This window comes from Apodemus sylvaticus, chromosome 1 (genome assembly GCF_947179515.1).
Source record: "Apodemus sylvaticus chromosome 1, mApoSyl1.1, whole genome shotgun sequence".
NCBI lineage: Eukaryota > Metazoa > Chordata > Mammalia > Rodentia > Muridae > Apodemus > Apodemus sylvaticus.
Genome location: NC_067472.1, coordinates 90,039,930 through 90,061,900, shown reverse-complemented (window position 1 = coordinate 90,061,900; position 21,971 = coordinate 90,039,930). Strand labels below are relative to the sequence as shown.

The following is a 21,971-nucleotide window of genomic DNA, read 5'->3' as shown; positions in this document are numbered from 1 at the left end:
GTGATGGAGCTAGAAACAAAAGGAGACCATGATGTCTGCAGTTTATAGAGCAGGATGAAAGGAAAGAGACCTTAATATACCAGGGTCCAACATTCTCTAGTAAGTCCCTTAAAAGGATTTAGCCAGTTTCTAATGGTGCTAGTCAAATTGGATATAGAAGAATGGAAAAAGATCTATACTTATCACCCTGCATAAAATTCAAGTCCAAGTAGATCAAACTCCTTAATATAAAACCAGATATGCTGAACCCAATAGAAGAGAAAGTGTGAAATAGCCTTGAACTCACTGGCACAGAAGATGACTTTCTGAACAGAACACTGATAGTGTAGGCACTAAGATCAACAACTAACAACTAAACAACTAAACCACAACTAAAAAATGGGACCTTGTGAAATTGAAAAGCTTCTGCAAGGCACATTGTCAATTGGACCAAGCAGCAGCCTCAGAATGGGAAAAATTTTTCATCAACTCCACACGCAAAATATATAAGAAACTCATGACACTAGATATATTAAAAAAACCAAATAACCTAATTAAAAAATGGGGTACAGATCTAAACAGAGAATTTGTTATAGAGAAAACTCAAATGGCTGAGAAACACTAAAGAAATTATCCATAGAGAATTGCAAATTAAAACTACTTTGTGATTATACTTGTCAGAATGGCTAAGCTCAATAACACAAGTTAAAGCTCATACTATAAGGATGTGGAGAAAGGGGAGCACTCCTCCATTGCTGGTGTGAGTTCAAACTTGTACAGCCACTATGGAAATTATTACGGCAGTTCCTCAGAAAGTTGGGAATCTATCTACCTCAATATCCAACTATACCACTCTTGGGCATATACCGAAAGGATGCTTCATCCTACTACAAGGCCACTTGCTCAATCATGTTCATTGCAGTTTTATTCATAGTATCCAGAAACTGGGGGTGGGATGGAAACCTACTGCAGCAGAAACTTCCTGGAATGTATACAATTGATCTTAATGAGGATTTCTATTAGTGGGGGGGAGGGGATACAGAGTACCTCAGCTGGCCATCTTTTATCACCAGGTGAAGCTTCCAGTAGGACTGGGCTGCATTCAATTGAGTTGTTGGCCAAGGGAGCTCCATGGAAATCTCCAATCAACCCAGGCTGTTGCTAAGACAAAGGGTTGCTCTCTGCAGACTGACAGCAGGCGGCCCCATTGCTGAAAACAACACCCATACAACTCATTAAACATGGAGAGGTCAAGCTGGTCCCTTCATGGAGCCTTCAGCCAATGGTATTCTTCAGGTAACTGAAGGAGAGGCATGGACACTGACCCAGCCTCAAAACGTTTGACCCAAGATCTGTCCTGCCTTCAGATTATGCTGAGGCAATTGTGGCATAGAACTTCTGGAAGTGACCAATTATTATCTAATTTTACTTAAGGCCTACCCCAGGAGATTGAGCCCATACCCAACACTGCTTGAGTTCAAGAACTGGAGACTAGACAGCCCAAGGACCTACTGTAAGAACAAGCACTACTGGTCTTTATAATAAATAAATAAATAAATAAATAAATAAATAAATATTCCTAATGACAATCTGCCATGCTCATAGATGGATCAGGTCCTTATCTAGTCATCATTGAAGAGGCTTCCTCCATCAGCAGATAGGAATAGATGCAGAGACCCACTATAGTGTAGAAGATCTGAGCTCGCTTCTGGGTTTGAAATTCTCCAGTGCCTGGGTTCAAAGTCTCACCAATCCCTGGCCTTGCCCACAAGCTCAGGACTTGAAATCCCACCACCAATCCCCACTCTAGAAATCTCTGCCCCTTGGAAACCTTATATAAGCATACCTCCTCACCCGAACAAAGGCGACCACGCTCTATTATCTTTCCCAGTAAATCTCTGTGTGAGGTTTTTGTGCAGTGAGACTTTATGGTATTCCTTGGCTCCAAACTGCTAGGATATCTTTCAGAGTTGCAACACTTCTTTTGGGGAAGCCTTTTCTCCAAGAGTTGTAACACTTGCACCCACAGCCAGACATTACTCAGAGTGAGAGAGTCCAAATGGGAGATCTCCATCAAGTCCCTCTTCTTGGAGCTCAGGGAATCCTAAGGAAGAGGAAGTAGAGGGATTCCAGGAAGCCAGGGAAGAAAGAAAGGAAGATCTTCTAAATCAACTAAGCAGGGTGCATGTGAATTCACAGAGACTGAAGCTGCAAGCACGGGGCCTACACTGGCTGTACCAAGTCTTCTGAGTATACATTGTGGCTTTCAGCTTGGTGTTTTAATGGAATTACCAGCTGTGAGAATGAGTGGGTCTCTGACTCTTGTGCATGTTCTTGGGACTCTTTCTACTCTTGAGTTGCAAAGTCCAACTTCAATATGATAGTTTTTGTTTCATCTTATTGTATTTTATTTTGTATGTTTGGTTGTTATCTCTTAGAGACCTTTTCTTTCCCAATAAGACACAGAAAGGAAGTGGATCTTAAGAGGAAGGGAGGTGGGGAGGAACTGGGAGGAGTAGAGAGAGGATAAACTATAATCAGAATGTAATTTATGAGAGGAGAATCTATGCTCAATTTTAAAGAACATTTAAAATAGAATAGTGATGTGCATCAAGAAGAGGGATCACTGGAAGGGTTAAAATATTATTTTTCATTAAGTGCATATTTTGCATTAAAAAAATTCCAAAGCAGATATTTCTTTTTTTAAGTAAATGTATGTGAGGAGTACATATATATGAGGAAACTAATATCAAATGATACACTTTAAAGGACATAAGGAGAAATGGTCCACAGAGAATAGCCAAGCAAAGAATATGTCATTTCTCATCATCCAACTGTATAATACAGAAGGCACTGGCCAGGGTTCTCAAGACTATGCCTCAGTATAGAAGAGAATTGACCCTACACTGGATACACCAGTTTCAACTGACAGAACTTAAATGCCAGCAGTGGAGACTGTTCTTCTTGCCTCAACTGTCTCCTAGAGAAAAGTGTAAAGAATTAGCAGGAATACAGAAACACTAAGCAGTCAATATAATGAAACTGTATTGTTTCTGATATCCCATAAAAGATTACTGACCAAGGCTCGGGAACTGGCTCAACATTTAAGAGCACTGACTGCTCTTCAAGAGGATGGGGACCTAACACCCACATGTCAGCATCTGTAACTCCAGTTCCAGGGGATGTGACACCTTCTTCTGGCCTCTGTGGGCATTGTGCTCAACTATGCACAAACATGCATGTGTGCAAAATATTCATACACATAAAATAAAGTAAAATATCACTGACCATACCGAGAACTAATTAGCTACAATCTCTAATAAGGAGGACATTCAATCAACTGAAGCAGAGGAATGAAGGATAGGAAAGTGGGTATTATAGCTACTTCTATTATTTGTTCACGGAGATGAATCAAAGACTAATCATATTAACTGAAAAGAGAAAACATATTTGTAAAATACTCTAATTGAACTTTTATGATAAAAATACAGTAAAAATAAAAACAATGGGAATTAAAAGCAGATTACATACTTCAGGACATGATAATTAACCAAGAACACATATCAACAGAAGAATCCAAAATGAAAGAGACCGCAAAGAGAGGGGGACCTGAGCTACAAAAGAACTTCAAGCTCTGTATAATGGAGTCTCCAGAGTGTGGCATGAGAAATCAAAGATGTCAGAAGACACAGTGGCTAAGCTGTTTCTAATGTGATGAAAGGCAAACATACGCAGACATCTCATCACAAGGTTTCAAAGCGTGAGAAACAGTGAAGAAGATCTCTATGAGTTACATGACAAGACTCTATGAAATCAGCAATAAAAATCACCAAAGCCACCAGCACATTACATATAGGGCAACATGGACAGGAACTATAGCAGACAGTTTTTGCAAGCCAAAGGACAATGAATCTATGAGAGAAAAACCAAATAAAGGTCCACTTGAAATACACATGAGAAAAAGAAAGCTTTTTCTAGAAATGCATCTGGTGGACTTATGGAGTGTTGGCCTAACCCATGCAAAGCCTGGATTCAGGTCCCAGCTCCAACATAATAATGATAATAGTGAAATCGTAGTGGCAAACAAGTCCTACAGGAGACACATGAGTAAATACAAGAGTTTGTATTTTTCATCTTCTGCCTCTTTTTAAAATACCTGCTTAAATCTTATTGAAAATTCAAAGAAAATACAATTTATTATGAGGATCATAGCGGGTGTGAAGCTGAAGGGTAGAGAAATGAAGCCACACCACGATGAGTCTTTGTATGTGACACATTAGTACCAAGGCTGTGCCCGCTGAACACAGTTGCTGTAAGCCCTAGAGCAATCACTAACGTTAATAAAAGAAACAAACACATTTTTAAAAGTTTTAGATTAAAACAATCAAGATTCTCAACAAATTTAAAAGGCAAAAGAAAAAAGAAAAGAAAAGCTGAAGAATGAATAGGTGGCAAAGCAGAAAAAGAGAGTACATTTGCATACTTAACCCAGCCAGTGACTTCATTAAACAAAAAGTTTAAACATCCAAGTTAAAAGGCAGAATTATAACATTACATTAAAATTATAGGCCATGCATAAGAAATCAATTTCAAATAAAAACACAATCATTTAAAAGTGAGAGTTGAAAAGAGCTGGGCAGTGGTGGTGCGCACCTTCAGTGCCATCACCTAGGAGGCAGAGGCAGAGACAGGTGGATCTCTGAGGTGAAAAACAACGTGGTCTACATAGAGTTCCAGAACAGCCAAAGCAACACAGAGAAACCCTATCTCAAAAAAAAAAAAAAAAAAAAAAAAAAAAAAAAAAAAGAAAGAAAGAAAAGGAAAAAGAAGAAAGAACAAAGGAGCATAGAACAGTAACACTAATAAAATAATAAAAGTCTGCAATAGGTTTGCAGACACGGCAGACTTCAGAGCAAAAACAATTTCTCTAGGTTGAATGAATGATTTATAGTAATGCTTGTGTAATCACACTAGGTAGATATAATGATCTAAATACTAATCCACCTGGCCCAGCTTCAAAGAAAAATCAGCAAAGGTAGATAAAATTTTAAGTAGAATAATAGAGTTTCCAAAATCTCTTTTAGTGGGTGAAAACCTAATAGTCAAAAATAATCAGGTATGTAGCACACATGTGTGAGCCCCGCACCCATCAGGCCAAGGCAGGGGGCTCATACAGAATGTAGGCCAGCCTGAGCCACACAGTTACATTCCTGTCTTTAAAAAGTCGAAAAGGATAACAGAAGGGCTGACCAACTCCATCTGTCAATCAATCAATCAATCAATCAATCAATCAGTGCCACCCAACAGCAGAGCCTTTGCTCTTCCTGCTCACACGGCATTTTCTAAGATGGAGCATTTTCTCATCTAAAATACAAGACTCAATGTGTTAAAAAGTCATTTAGATCATACAAGGGGTCTTTCTGATACAGTGGCATTAAACTGGGAATTCGTAACAGAAGACTGACTGGAAGATACCCAACTATTAAAGTATAAACTTAAACTTATAAATGAAACATGAATTTAAGAAGGGAGACAGAGGCAGGCTGATCTCTGTGAGCTTAAGGTCAGCTTGGTCTACACAGTGAGTTCCAGGACAGCCAAGACTACACAATTAAACCCTAACTCAAAAACACCAGAGACAAACAAACAAACAAAAACAAAAAAGAAGAAATCAAGAGGAAAACTGTAAAGCATTCAAAATGATTGCAAATGCGTTTGTGACGTCTCAGGCTCAGGGAAGCAGTCAGGGCAGCACTTGGAAGCCAGTTCAGAGCATCACAACTGCTAATGAAAGAACCTCAAAACAGCAGTCTTGGCTGCAGCTTAATAAATCAGAAAAACAGCAAATAAAAACCAAGCCATAAAGAGAATGGGAAACATCAAGATTACAACAGAAATAGGCAAATTATAAAACAGAAAGGCAAATTAAATTCTGATATGTTGTATTTATATTCTCATATCAGAAACCATACATATGGTTATACTAAATAGCTTACATATATTAAAAGTATAATGAGTGTGTATCATGAAAAATCCATGCCAATAGAATCAATAATTTATATGAAATGCTCAAAAAATGTAACTTAGAATATGCAAAAAAATATTATAACTCAATGAGAAAAACCACAACTCAAAAACATGGAAAGGACTGAAAGACAGCAAAGTAGGTAAACAGGCACATGAAAAGAAAGTCAGCACCATCAGTCATTAGGGAAAGATAAATGCATGGGGCAGGCCAGTGAGATGGCTCAGCTTGGAAAGGGGCCTGCACCATGCCTGATGACCTGAATTCAATCCCTGGAACCCACACAGTACAAGATGTGAACTGATTTCCACAGTCTGTCTTCACATACACACTAAATGAATTAATCGATTAATGAATATTTTTTAAAAGAACATACACCAGAAAATGCGGTTATAAATCATGAGAATAGCTAAGGGTAAAGGCTAGGCATGACAACTGAGGCTAAGAATGTGGAGTGCCTGAACTGCTCACTCACTGTAGCAGGAAGATAAGGAATGTAAAGTTGTAGTTTGGAAAAGTTCAGCAGCCTTATAAAGTTAAGCTTATACTTGCCCCTCTAAACACTCCGTTCTCCTCTCAGAGTGCTTATCCAAGACACAAAACAGTATAGAACCACACAAAAATGGATGTTCACAACAGCCTAACTTGTATTAAGTCAAAAACAGAAAAAAAACCAACTAAATGGGATCAAAAGCATGGCATACTGATATAATAAAACACTAATCTACAATTTTAAAAATAAGGAATTAGCATGCACATGGTTGAATCTCAAAATTATTAAAACCCAGTGAAAGAAACTCTAAAATACAACATATTCTGTGTGATCCCACTAATGCAAAACTCTATGAAGTACAATGTGAGCTATGAGAGCATGTCAGTGATGACCTGGGGTCTGGGTCAGGCAAAAAGCAAGAATGAGAAACTGGGAAGGAGCATGAAGACCCACTGGGAATAAGAAAATGTTACTTTGCTATGGAAATGGTATTATTACTGTAGTCCAACTCAAAAAAAAGCTATCATATAAAAGAAAGAAAGAAAGAAAGAAAGAAAGAAAGAAAGAAAGAAAGAAAGAAAGAAAGAAAGAAAGAAAGAAAGAAAGAAAGAAAGAAAGAAAGAAAGAAAGAAAGCTACCAAAACCAGCATGCACAGGTGGTATTCTATGCTTTGACTAACACCTCTTCTAGCTCAAGCAAAACCCCCTTCTGCCAGGAATCCCACATGTCTTATTTCAAAACCATCAGAATACTTTCACAGTTCCTTCCACAGGCAGTGGTGCTGATACTGAGGGAAAAAAAGAAAACCTTGAGTACCCTGAGTACCCTTGAGTACTAGCATTGTACCCTGATACTATGCTAGTAGCGGCTATCATTTAGGGAAACTGGCAGGGGGACGGGGAGAACATGGAACACATAAATATACTTTGATCCACAGAGAAATTTTTAAAGTTTTATTTATTGCTTTGTTTATACTTAAGTACAAAAGTGTACAAAGACTCTAAGTTGTGAAACATCAATAAATGTTAGTTTTCTCATAGAATATTCAAATTTTCCATATTTTTAGCACACAAATATCTTAATTGATAGAATGTATATGAAGGATATAGAATTTATGGAAGCATATGAAAAACTCTTTGGTAATTATACACACACACACACAAATGTATATATCTGATATTCATATTCATTAGTCCTAGGAACAAGTAAGACAGGTTTTTCAGTCACACAAAAGCTATGAAAAAGCATTCAGTGTGTCCAGAGCTGAGACAGATGTATTTAAATACAAGATGAATGAAGGCAGCCTGTTCAATTCTCTAAAGAAGAGGAGGTTTGCAGGGAGATAGTGCTAGTTGTGTCAGTTTCCTTTGCATTTTTCAGATGTGTGTATTTCATCTTCTCTCACAATCAGATTGTAAACTCCTGATCTATTTTAAATCTATCCCTTTTCTCTTTTAAATTCTGCCTCATATGAAAGATTCTTAAGTTCAAATTGTTATGGAGTACTGGAAAGATGGCTCAACATTTAAGTACATTGGCTGCCCTTTATATTACATCAACATTGGATGTATAGGATCTGGGTTCAGTTCCCAGTACCCACATGGCAGCTTACTACTGCCTATAATTCCAGGTCCAGGAAATCCAATACCCTCTTCTGGACTCCTCTGGTACCCAATATACATATGCCACACATTCGTACAGCCAGTCAAAACACCCATATACATAAATAAAATAAATCTTTTTAAAATTCTCATGGAAATAATTAAAATTCATATAGAATGAATGTGATGACTAGATGGATGGATGAATGCATGGATGGATGCATGGATGGATGACTAGATGGATAGATGGATGGATGCATAGATAAGTGAATAGATGATGACTGGATAGATGATAAATGATGGATAGACAAATGGGAAGATGGATAGTAGATAGATAGATAGATAGATAGATAGATAGATAGATAGAGATAGACAGATAGACAGATAGACAGATAGATGAATAGGTAGATAGACAGATGGATATATGGGTAGATGATTGGATAGATGAGTAGACAGAAGGATTATGGATAAATGAAGAGGTGGATGGATATATGAATGGATGTACAAGTGTTTAGATGATTTGATGAACAGTTGGGCAGATGGATGTCAATGTTTTTTCTGAATGATACTGTAATAAAAATAGCCAAGATCCTCAAGGAAGCTGTGTGACTATATGTAGTTTTTTGAAATGCCTATTTTCTAAGTTTCACTTCAGTAGAAGTGTTTTTGCATTGTGGTGTATTTCTCAGCACTGCCCATCTTGCCTTGAAAGGAATAAGTAAAAGAGAGCCGTGTTTCTAAGTGTAATGTCTGATGCAACCATACTTGTTGTAGCAATTGAACCAGGAAGCAGTTGTCATCATGGCCCAAAAGAGCTTTACTCTTTACAGAGGCCACACAATAATGATCCTGGGAAAGCCACCTGAAAAAAGTGCCTCATCTCAAGGACCTGCACTTTCTCCATGTTCACAGCTGTCTGGCTGTGAAACAAGATCTAAGATTGGCATGCCCCGCCTACACCCTTAAGCCTCTGGAGTCCGTGTTTGTTCTTGTCAGATTTGTCTCCACACTGCATACACACTGTGTGCCTCTAAATCTTCAAGGTAATTTTATCTTTAAGCTTACTTTTCTTCCTTTAAAAAACTACTATATTTTTTTTTAGTATTCTATGGAAAGGAAGGAAAAAATCCTTAAGTGAGGATTTAATCAATGAGATGGAAAAGATTGTACACATTGGCAAGAGGTATTGTAGTGGGTCATTCTTGACTTTCATAAATCCCATGTAGTCATAAGCAAAAGAAACAGAGAGAAGGCAACAAGGGTCATTTGCCATTATAGCCTTCCACCACCTCTCTTATTGATCCTTTGCTTAAACACCTTTACCCGCTCCTGAAACTTGTGCATTATATTCCTCACAAGCACTTTCTCTTACTCAGATCACAAGGAAACTTCCAGTCAACCCTGATGACTGCTGCCTGAGTCAGTTTTTCAGAAGCAACACCTCTGGACTCTGGTCATAATGGTCTGTGATCTACATAGTGTGAAAATATCCCAGTCATATATGATCATACCTGTGTTTTCCCGCTCTTCGAACATGCTGTGCCCCATGACACTGAACCTCTCACTAAGCCTCTGGCTCCCTCACTGCCATCACTGTCCTGTGCTAGTCCTACACTACCAGGACACACCTTCTTCACCGCCTATTCCTCTCACAAAATTGTACTCAAGTGTCAAGGAACATTAAAGGTTTACTTCCTAGATCCAGTGCTCTGGCTCAGCAGGTAAAGGTACTTAGCACCAAACCTAAGGATTTGAGTTCAGTCTACAGAACCCACATGGTGGATGGAGAGAATTGATTCCCAAAACTTAGCTTCTGACCTTATATGTATGCTGTGACATATATGCACCCATGCATAAATAAATAAATAAATAAATAAATAAATAAATAAATGTTTCCAATGTCCTTTTCCTTAATGATGTATCTTTAAAAGTAGACTCTAGAATACTGAGTCTTCTCTGTAAGGCACTTAATACATTCTGCATGGGAGATAGTATTACATCTCTGAAACAATCAGAACCATTGTAGCTTAGTCATTATTTATTACTACCTTCTTGGAGCATATGTTGCCTTAGTTAGATACTTGGGACACAACAAGGAATAAAAGCACTATAGTTGCCAGCCCAGGAACCTATGCACACATTTGCATTGATTTCTAGAACAATGCCTACTGTTATGCTTTGAGTAAACTCCATATGCAGTGCATGGCTGTGGATTCATTTTCAGCATGTACTAAGCACTCTCATGATTAAAAACCTTTATTATCAAAACAATGATTTGCTTTAACTAGGAAAACAGCTGGTCACACTTAGAAATAGATTTTAGGGGCCAAGCTGGACATTGTTGACCACTGGTTATGTCATCCTGTGTGAAGTCTGTAGTGGGGGCAGATCACTCCTTACTATACTTCTAATTTCAGAAAGCTGGAAAACAAGCTGCTTCAAATGCTTTGGTTTGGTTTGGTTCGGTTTTGGTTTTTTAGAAAGGGATGATAGAAATACACATTTTATTTACTTGTTTGTGTGTGCGCATGCATGCATGATGGAGTGCGTGTGCGCACATATGTGTGTGTGTGTGTGTGTGTGTGTGTGTATGTTGGGGGACATGTTGTGGACATGGGTGTGAATGGGTTCATATATACCATAGCCTGCATGTGGATGTCAAAGGACAACTTCTGAAAGCCAGCTCTTTTCCTCGACCATGTGAGTTTCATGGATTGAACACAAGTCCTTGGTCTAGGGTAATACCTTTATCTGCTGAACCATCATGATAGCCCAGGAAGCAGATTTTTGATGTTCTTTGACAGCATTCATACAGCCAATGCATCAGGGTCATAATTTAGCCCAGGTAAAGGTGAATATTGCTTCACAGTACTGAAACCTGTTTCCTGTACCCTGTGGAAGTTCATTTAGAACACTGTAGGAGGACCAAGATAAAAACACATGTCTATGACATGAGACAAACTTTGTGCTTACTCTGTCCTATTCATTTCTTCCTTCACTGGGTGGCATAAGAAAAAGATACCATAAAACCAGTTTTTAAAGTGGTTCCAGAAATTTTTAAAGTGCTCAAAAGAATTTTGCAAAAGCAAAAAATTCAAACGAAAGATTTCTTGACCATCACATGTATTAATAGCAAAAAAAAAAAAAAAAAAAAAATTCACAAAAGTTAGTTACTGCTAGAGAGCCAAAACAAACATGGCAGTGCTAAGATTTTCTTCAGGTGAGCTCCATGCCCTCACAGTGACTTGCCTCTCCAAGAGAAACTCAGCACGGCATGCAACAAGCACAATGCCCATGACCCAAACTCAAATCAGCAGCACCAAGACCTAAATAAAGGGTCCATCGTAAAAAAATAACGACAAGTACTGTCTGTGCATGAGGAAGAGAATTCTGAAAGTCCAGGGTACCATAAATATTTAGGGGGGACTTCTTATAGATCAGGAATTGTGCTAGAAGCTGACTCTGCAGGTTTAAATAATGGTCATGGTATTCACCCTGACAGAACTTTTAACCTGGGGGAGGAAACTGACATTACACATGACACATTCCCAGCATTTTAAACGCTATCATGGGAAAAAGAAATAGAAAAAAACCAGAAACAGAAACCAACTAGCATACAAAACCACAACTGCGGAGAGGACCTACCTTGCAGCATCTCTGAAAGCTAGCCTATACAGTAAGAGCCGTGGCTGCAAGTCCTGACTGCTGGGCCCACCCATTCCTCTCCTGCTGTAGAAAGTGTAGGGTTCTAATGTTAAGTGCTATCATCAAGGAAACTCCCTTGAGGAATTTCAGATTGTTGTGAATTCACCATTTGATCAGTATGCATGGCTTTAACCAAGCCACAGCCTTCTTCCAGTGTATAGCTTTCATTATTTAAATACCACTCTTAATATAACCTATAAACTTAACCCTTCTGGTACTATAGAACATTTACCATATGTATGTGTAAGTGGAATTGTTCTTAAGAAATAGCAGTGTTGCTGGAGAGATGGTTAAGAGCAATGACTGCTCTTCCAGAGGTCCTGAGTTCAATTCCCAGCAACCACATGGTGGCTCACAACCAACTGTAATGGGATCTGATGGCCTCTTCTGGTGTGCCTGAAGATAGCTACAGTGTACTCGTATACATTAAATAAATCTTTTAAAAAAAGAAAAGAAAGAAAGAAAGAAAAAAGAAAAGGAAGGAAGGAAGGAAGGAAGGAAGGAAGGAAGGAAGGAAGGAAGGAAGGAAGGAAGGAAGGAAGGAATAACAGTGTCAAGAACCTGATCTAATTTATTCTCTGAAGAAGAGATGCCTAAAAGACACAGTTGGGGCTGTGCCTGGCAACTGGCAAGTGTACAGTGATAACCAGCAAGCTCACTGTTGGGGACCTTCTAAAACCTTTTGAAAAGATGCTTGTTCCTCTATCCTGTTCTTAGCAAATATTTGATAAGCCTTAAAACTTGACAAGCCTTAATTCTTAGTAAGCTTCTGACACAATAAAGACTATTTCTTTCCAAATATCCTATCTTCATCACTTCATAATAATAAATTAGTTCCAATAGTTCCTCCATTTCCCTTTGATCACACAGGATGAACTAGAGCTGCAATTCTCAACTTGTGGTTCAGGAATCCTCTGGCAACCCTTTATCTTAAAAAAAATTTTACATTACAATTCATAACAGTAGCTAGATGACAGTTATGAAGTAGCAATAAAAATAATTTTATGGGGTCACCACAACATCAGGATCTATATTAAGGGTCACAGTACTGGGAAGATTGAGAATCACTGGTCTAGAAGGACCTTAGTTTATATTTTAAAAATGGAATAAAACAAAGAATTGATTGTTCTTTGTTCTTTATTCTCCAGAGTGCTGGAAAACTTTAATCCCAGCACTTGGGAGGCAGAGGCAGAAAGATCTCTGTGAGCTGGAGGCCAGCCTGCTCTACAGAGCTAGTTCCAGAATGGCTAGGGCTACACAAGGGAACACTGTCTTGAAAAAACAAAGCAGAAAAGAATGACAGTAGCAAGCACAGGCTACCTTAAAGGTGGTCTATAGCCCCCATCAGAACAGTGGCACTGAACAGAACTTAAGGGGCAAATGCAAACTGTCACCTTCAACTTACCACACAGTGCAGACTGAAAGCAAAGCTGCCATCAGTGAAACAAAGAAAGGACAGAGAGAGGGAGAACACAGAAGGGACAGAGAGAAGGGAGAGAGCAGAAGGCAGATCCACCACACTGCCACTTGCATGAGACGGTGGGCTGCACTAGCTTTCCAACCCCCCAAACTAAACAAGACATGCTTTCTTCCCTCACATACAGATTCTAGACTTTAAAACTCAAGGTGGGAGCTAAGAGGGGAAGCATGGCAGACTTGTCTTTCTGTGCCGGGCTTATTTCAGCGAACATAACAGTCTCTAATCACATGCGGTTTCCTGCAGATCACACCTTTTGTTCTTTGTTATGGCTGAGTAGTACTGTTGCATACATGCTCCACATCATGGATGTGCCATGCCATGTATGATGCCATCTCTTGATGGCTGTCTAGACCGGTCCCTACCTGTGGGACTGTAAATCACTGCAATATGCATGGGGTGCATCTTCTCTCTCTCCCCCCCCCTCTCTTCTCCCATACAATGTTAACATGAGCCATACGGGTGATTATTTTCATACACATCTATATGAATCTTTACACAGATAAAGTAAAATTATTCTCATTAGTTTTTTTGCAGAATCTACACTTCCTGAAATGTCTTAAGTTGTACTTTTAAAAAGCACTGAATTAAAATAAATACACTTGCAATAAATCATAAGAAATTGTAGAAATCCTTTTAAATAACTGTTGCTCAATCCAAAAAGTATTTCCAAGTCTTGAAAAACAGTCGTAAAATCCATTTTGTGATCTACAAAAACCCTCCTATTTCAGTGTCTCCTGTCCACACGTCTCTCACTGTCTGTTTTCCCAGTTATTCATAATGTTGGAGGTACAGATGTTGCCCCAGCTCTTCAACCATATTGCCTTCTCCAAGGTTCTGGGACCTTTCATACTCCTCTAGTCTGCCCCATATTATTATGCTCAGGTTCCTCAGTGTCCCCAGATGTTTCCCTTTAGCTGTCTGCTCTACAACCCTAAGTTCATGGAAAAACCCACTTAATTAGTCATAGAACCAACACAGTCAGTGGGTTCACACAGTGCCATTACTAAGAGAAATTCCAGATTGTTCCCTTCCCTTAAAGTTGTCAGTCTTCAGTGAATATGAACTTAAGCACATATTTTAACAGCCCTCCAAGTCTAACTTGTGATGTAATGATACACCATAATAACAAAAGAAGATAGTATTCCCATGAGGAATAACAGATCTAAATTTCTACATTACTTAGTTTAATGAAACTAGAACATTTGTGGCAGTTTAAAACCAAGCCATGAGCTTCTTATCAGCCTGCCCCCGCTGAAAAAGATAAAATTGTATTCTGTTCAGTTCAAGTAGCTATAAGGACAGCGACTGGATTCCATTAATGCTGCTGTTTAATTGTTCATAATGTCAGACTTAAAGAGGGAAAAATAACAATTAACCGGCAAACATGCCTTGTGCTATGGTTGTGCATTCCAAAGCCCTAAAAGAGCCACAAAGGAGATGACCTGGAAAGCCTGGCACTGTCGGAGGGTCCAGTCACTTCTGCCCACTGGAAGCTGAGCCGAGAAGGAAAAGCACCACTCTGTTCAGAGAAAACTCCACCCACAGAAAATCTCTAGTAATAGTTCAAACTGTAACACCTCTCTTCTCTTCTAAACACTGTGTGAGCCCTGATGCTCAGTAAATAATAACCACGTGCACACATCATGGGGATCGGCCTTTTGACTGATAAAACATTAATGGCAAGTCTCTTTGCCAGTCTTCTGTATGAAGTGAGGTTTTAGAAATGCATCTTTCTTAGTATAATTAACTCATGCCTTTGAAAACTCCCAGCAAGAAGTATGTTAGCAACATGCTGAAAAGGAGAGAGACTGCATGCCATGTTTCTCCTTACCGGCAACATCTAACTCACTGATGCTTTGGAACTGGCAGAACTTGATGAAATGATTATCCTTATGCCAAAGTGCAAAATAACATACCAACAATCCTAGATAAAACTAAGCTAAGTAATAGAGACAAAACATAGCTAAATAGAAGTCTTTGATTTCTCAGTCTTCTTAGACAGTTGCTAAAATACTTGCAGTAATCAATGACTTGTTTGCTAAATTATGGGCGGCCTGTTTGTCCCATCCTGCTGTTAGCTGTATACTCGTGTTTGCTGGCACTCCCTCATCTATGCTTGAGAAAACTACCCCACTGAGGCAATGACTGAATTTGCCCTTCACTTTGGTTCTTTCACTAAAAATTACTGTCATGTAAAAAAAAAAAAAAAAACTACAGTGCAATGTTAAAGTCTCTCTTTTTGGTTAAAACAATTTCAGAAAGCATTGGAGAACAGTTCTCTCCAGGCCTCCACTCTCCTATCTGCAGTGGGCGCTGACCACATCAGCACTGACCTTGTGTGGTCCACCATACCTTCAAATGCAGCTTTGCCACAGTCCTACAAAAATAGGGAAGCCCCGTTATAGCATCTAAAAATGAATCTGTTGGTGTGATATTAGTTTAGAGAAAGCCATAAACTGGGCAATAAATCAAAAATTGTAATAATACTTTGCTTAGTTGACAAAAGCATTACAATAGTTCTGTTGTAATGTGTGAGTTGCCTTGGAAGCATCAGAGTATTGCTGGGTAGAATTCAATGAGTCCTCAAAGTCACTGCTCTAGGGGCTGAGTTTTCAGCAGCAAAAGATAATGGTTGCATGTGTCCTTCAATTGCAGCCTCCCCACCTGGTACCAGAACACCACAAGCACACTGTCCTACCTCCTTCAGAAGTTGACTGTGCTGGCACCAAAGTAGGCCCACCGTGAGCCAAACCTATTTTACAAGTAATGCGTGCTTGTGCATTTCTACTCCAACATTCAAACAGAAATCTGTGCAACTCTACTTCCCTTTTCTTCTCTGAACCACCCCAAGTCATTGGTGTTGAAGAGTAAACCAAGATCAAATTCAGATGCTGTCTGAAATCAGCGAAGATGAAACACTTTGGTGCCAGACAAAAGCTGTGATTTTAAGAGTGAGATTTGGCCTTCTCTGAAATGCCTGGCTCAGGCTGTGTGTTTTATGTCTGAAGATATTGGCATGCCTCACATTTAAGATTATGACACATCGACTTATTTTGAAATTTTAAAGATCTTCCACTGTGTGTGTTTCAAGTCCTCTATGACTATCATTGATAATTGAGCAATTAGCTTGAAATTACCAAGTGAGCTATGATGGCACAAGGAGTAGCAAGCAACATGAAAGAGGAAAGACCAGGGGTGCTGCACAGGCAGAAGTCAGGAGGAGGGAAAAGAGGCCATAATGACACCAGCAGTTCTGAGTAAGTTTTAATGGTCTCAGGTCTTGAGTCTGAGCGTGCCTGTAGAATAAGTTAATGGAACAAGTCCTAAGTCCTAAGAGCCCTTTGGGGCAGTGTGTTCTGGTGCTGCAAAAAGAAACCTTCTAACTGGTCTTGTGTAATACTCATGGATTGCTCCAAAAAGTAAGTGAGGGAGTTTCACTAGACAACAAGCAAAAAACAATTAGGTTTAAAACTCTGACAAGCAGATCTTAAGAAATACAAGCTCTGGCTGGAGAGATGACTCAGTGGTAAATAGTACTGACTACTCTAAGGACCAGATTCAATTCCCAGCACTTATCTGGCAGCTCACAACTGTCTGCAACTATAGTGTCAGGGGATCTGACATCCTCACACAGACTACAAGCGGGCAAAACATAAATGCACATAAAATAAAAAACAAATCATTAATAAGATTTTTTTTAAAAAAATACAAGGTCATCAAAATAGTTTAAAGGTCTTACTTTTCATGTAAGCTGCTATACAAGGCAAAATCTCTAAAATCTGACCTCAAGAAGGCATCGAGACATGAGGCAGAGATAAAAAGATGTGGTCTGGCATGAAAACAGCAGGACCCCAGCTCTCTACTGCTCCTCTGATCAGGGTCTGCACAACTGGGCTTTCTCCCTAAAACTGCAGTGTGAGTAACTTGGCGTGAGCTTCCTTCCACACAAGCAGTGGGGCACGCTCCATAGACCCAAAGCCTACCTGACTTCAGGCCATTCTAAAGGAAAACAAAAATTTAGGAAGTCAGAAAAAAGAAACACTATTAATCACATTTTTTTTCCTGAAATATCCCACTTATACTACTCCAAAACACCAGTCTGGGATGTGAAACTAGAGCAGGCTGGCCTTTCGGGGATAAATTAGAAATAGGCAACAGAGAGCACATGAAGAGCAAGAGTACATAGGCACCAGTACATAAAACTTAAAAGCTTGCGGTGTAATGGATATGCAGTCAGATTAGCAGCTCCTTTCAATTAAACGAGATTTCTGGCCTTGGTTCACAAATGTATAGTAGGTCTGTGCATTAATGTAGATACTTCAAATGTCAGTATATCTCTAATTAACATGAGCACACAACTGTAAAACTGAGAAGGCACAATTCTAAATTCCTTACATTCCCAGCACTAATGCTTTCATGGGGCAGCTCCCGTTGTCATGGAAAATGGCATTCAAGCCCTATTTGTGGATTTTCACAGCTCATCTTTTTTATTTACCTGCTCTATGTCAAGATTAGACTGGAATAATATTTTTAAAGATAATGCATTTAGACCTTCTTTCCCTTAAATTCACAGATGTTCTCCCTGAGGGAAACTTGGTCTGGGCTATGCTCAGTTGCCACAGATTTATTTTCATTAAAAACTAATAATAATAATAATACAAAGAGGTGAACTAATGAGTCCATGTACCCCCCCAAAAAAATCTATGTAATTAAAAAACTTCCAGCAGAAGTATGCCATGTGGTAGGCAGTCTAGAACACGAGTGTAGGGAAAGGCCAAGGAGGTGCCAGCACTCCAGAAAGAGGAGAAGTGAGTGGGGAGAAGGGACTGGGCCTCTGCTCCCCACACAGCATGCAACTGAGGTCAGCGACAGTGACAAAAACAAGAGAAAGAAAATAAAAATGGTCTCTCGGAGGACTTCATGATGCTGTGGGGGAGACTGGTGTACACTGGAGGTCAGGTGTGTGTCCTGCTGTGCAACATAGAAAGTAACTCATCTCATAAAACTCAGCCAGTTTCATGTCTAAAACATGGTCATGCCGACCTAAGCTGCATTGCTGCCTCAGGCCGTAGTTAATCAATACTCTCCACCCAACCCACCTCCTGTGTGTGTGTGTCTGTGTACCAGCCAACAGAATGCTTGGTGGCCTATGGAAGGCTTGCTGTTATTAAGATCAGGAGGAGGCAGCATTTTCTATGTGGGAATCCATTTCAAATTGCTGAGTAGTCTGGGAAGATTAGAAAAGCAAGTTATCTATTAAACCGTCTTTGGGTTTTGTTGTTATTTGTTGATTTATTTAATCAATCATTTATTATGATAAAATTTAATAGAAAGGATTACATAATTATTTTTCATTACAGATAAAAAAAATTAAATATGACATACAGTATACAGATCAAGATCGTTCTACCCAGTGCCTACTTTGGAAAAATTCATTTTATTCTTTAACAAGAAAGAAAGAGAAAGGAAGAGGGACTACTAGGATAAGACATGGTGTCAGAAGCTACAGTCAATCAGCTTCACAGCCATCTGACCAGACTGGCAGATGTGAGCAGAAAGATTCCAATCAGTCCTCACACACCCTTTGTGTGGCCTATTCATTATGGATGTGCAAAATAATATCCCACCTTCCTTATCTCACAAATTGTAGCTGTGAGCTATAGCTTTCTGCATTAGACATGTAGTGAATAGGTAGTTTCAGAGTAAGGTTCGTAAACCCTCTGTCACTGACACTGCTCCTGTTTGCTGGCCTAAGTAAGTGAGCATATTCCTGTCACTGAAGCTGCCTGGGTAAGCGGTGAGCAGCTCCACAGCAACTGGGAGAAACAGCAGAGCAGTCACAGCTTCCTGCCACATCTCTTCCCACAGCCCTACAGCCTACGACAGCTTTACCAAGGCTGGAATCTCTGGCCCATGCCCCAACCTAGCATTTTCTTGACACTGGAAGATGATTACATGAGGCAATTTGACAAGCATGACTTCCATTCCCATGGCCAGACAGAATCTGATCAGAAGGGGTTTGAGGTGTTTTAAATTAATGAAAGCAAAATAAAGCACGAAGTTTATACAAGCCTGTGTTTTCAGGGTTACCTCAGAACACCAAACAAAAGTTGATAACTTCATGAAAGAACAATTTTGTCATTTTCTAAAGATTGACTTTTGCATTTAATGTGCATGGATATTTGCCTGCATTTATATGTGTGCACCACATGTGCCCAATGCCCCATAGAGGCCAGAAAAGGGTCTGTAAATTCCCTGAAACTGGAGTTTCAGGTGGTTGTGAACCATTGTATGAGTGCTTGGAACTAAACCTGGGTCCTCTACAAGAGTAGTCAGAGCTCTCAACCTCTGAGCATCTCTCCAGACCCAGTTTGGTCATTCTTTTTTATTATTATTATTCGATATATTTTTATTTACATTTCAAATGATTTCCCCTTTCCTGGCTCCCCACTCCCCGAAAGTCCCATAAGCCCTCTTCCCTCCCCCTGTTCCCCCATCCCACCCCTTCCCACTTTCCTGTTCTGGTAGTGCCCTATACTGCTGTACTGAGCCTTTCCAGAACCAGGGGCCACTCCTCCGTTCTTCTTGGACATCATTTAATATGTGGATTATGTCTTGGGTATTCCAGTTTGGTCATTCTTAAAGCACTAAAAATATACAAAATTATCTAAACTACATTTAATATTCATATCTATTTGTTTGGTTAGTTCAAAATGCCTGTTCTGATCAACAGTTCCACTGACAGATAAAGCTGACTTTTAAATACATTTTCAGTGCTTTCTGCTTCAACTCTAGTTTTTGACATTTCTTCAAATACTTTCCTAAAAAGTATATTCTTTACAACAAAAAATGTTTGTTATATTTTTACTCTTATCAACTGTAAAAGAGACACCATTAAACACCAATGTTTTGCAACAGTATAAACATGTTTGCTTAACAGTGGGTTTATGCAGACATGTTTTAATAGCTATCATGTATTTACAACTTCTGTATAACAAATGTGTCAAATTATTTTAATTAATTTTTAGTAGTATTCAATTTTTTCCTTAAAATCTACCTTTTTTCTTGGAAAAAAAAAGTTTTCTTGCCCAAAATATGGTTTGAAAGTATAAAGATACTTGGAGAAGGGGATAAAATGGAGAACTACATGATTTTGGTGTTCATTATATATCCACCAATGAATCTGGCTCCTTGGCATCCATCTCCCTGCACAGAATGCTCTTTGAAATCTGCCTTATCTCACTTCTGACCATAGACACACACTTGTCAAGTCTAGATAACCAGAAGATGCATAAAGGTATCAGGGGAATACTCATGTGTGGCTACAGTAGACATTTTAAGGTGGTCTATTCCTACAGTGGGGCTATTTCCCAAAGTAAGTTTATCGTTCAGGCTTATGGTGGTGGGCCTGCAATGTGCTGCTGTGCAGGGAGTCACAATAAACAGGCTTTTTACAACAGCTGACATTTTCTTCTATACTATTGATCCAAAAATAATCACTTACAAAAAAACTAATAATATTTACTAAGCAGTTATTTAAAAACTAACCAGAATTTACATATGGGCTGATTTGTTTATAGACTGTGATTTTTCCTTTATATAATGAGAAAAGTAATAACTTGATCAATACTCACAATTATACACGAGGATCACCCCAGCACCCAGAAGTCACTGGTAAATTGCCTTTGAATTCATGAAAGTGACCTAAAAAATTGGATACAAAGTAAAATGGAAAAGTGTAAGTAAACTGCATTTAAATGCTTTATTGAAGAAATGTACATTCTGGCAATGAGTAGCAACATTTCAAACAGTCAAGAGTCCTCACCTACCCTAAGAACTTTTGCCAAGAACACTTTTATGCCAAAAGCAACAATTATTTCATTGTTCTACATCTAAAAATACAACCTCTCCATCCACAGGGGCTTATTCTAAAAACTATCAGCAGTAGCAGGGATGTTTAAAAGTAGAAGTGAAAACTAAAGGAAGATTTTTTTTCAAAGGGAGAAATGAAACTTGCAAGCTACATTTTGGAAACTTATCCTGCAGGTTAAAAAGAATTCACTTCATTAGGAATACACTGAACATGTTCAACAGAAATATCACATAGGTGAATTAGTAAGGAAAGAGGCAGTGTTTGTCTACACAGGGGATGGCCTGCTGGCTGCTGAGGCTGCAGCCTGCATAGCCACAGTTCTACCCAGCATTCACATGTTTGCACACACTTCAGTCACACTGAAGTAGCAGATGCAGCTCAAACATGCAGAGCCGGCGTTATAAAACTACACTAGCACAATGAGTCACTTATGCCTCTAAATATCTATGGTTTCCTCCCTCCGGAGCCCCCATGCATTAGAAAGTAGTTAGGTCGTTTGTTTTTATTGTTTGGCCTAAATAAAGCACATTTTGGTTCCATGAAAACAAAGGGACTTCGTTACAGAGGCTGTATTCCTTCCAGAATGTGAAGACGCTGATGAGTGGTGTTCAAATGAAAGTAATGACGGAACTTAAGTTACTAATTTAGCTCAGCAACTTTCCTGGACTCTAGGGATGAGTTTGACTCATTCTATGTCTTTAAAAATATAGACAGCAAACATACAAGTTAGAACTAACTAAGTTAAATAAAATTCATTCAAGAAAATGTTGGCAATATAGTTGTAGAAACCACTATACCCTGTTTCACAATCACT

General features: G+C 39.0%; 1 protein-coding gene across 1 annotated transcript in view; it reads right to left on the bottom strand.

Annotated features, from left to right (window-relative positions):
- The window catches only part of Sox6 (SRY-box transcription factor 6), a 449,973-nt gene extending 428,987 nt beyond the window's left edge, over window positions 1-20,986 (bottom strand). Inside the window, exon 1 of the mRNA XM_052200776.1 lies at window positions 20,919-20,986. The gene's annotated coding sequence lies outside the window, so the exon portion shown is untranslated. The remainder of the gene's footprint in view (window positions 1-20,918) is intronic.
- Window positions 20,987-21,971: the final 985 nt, after the last annotated feature.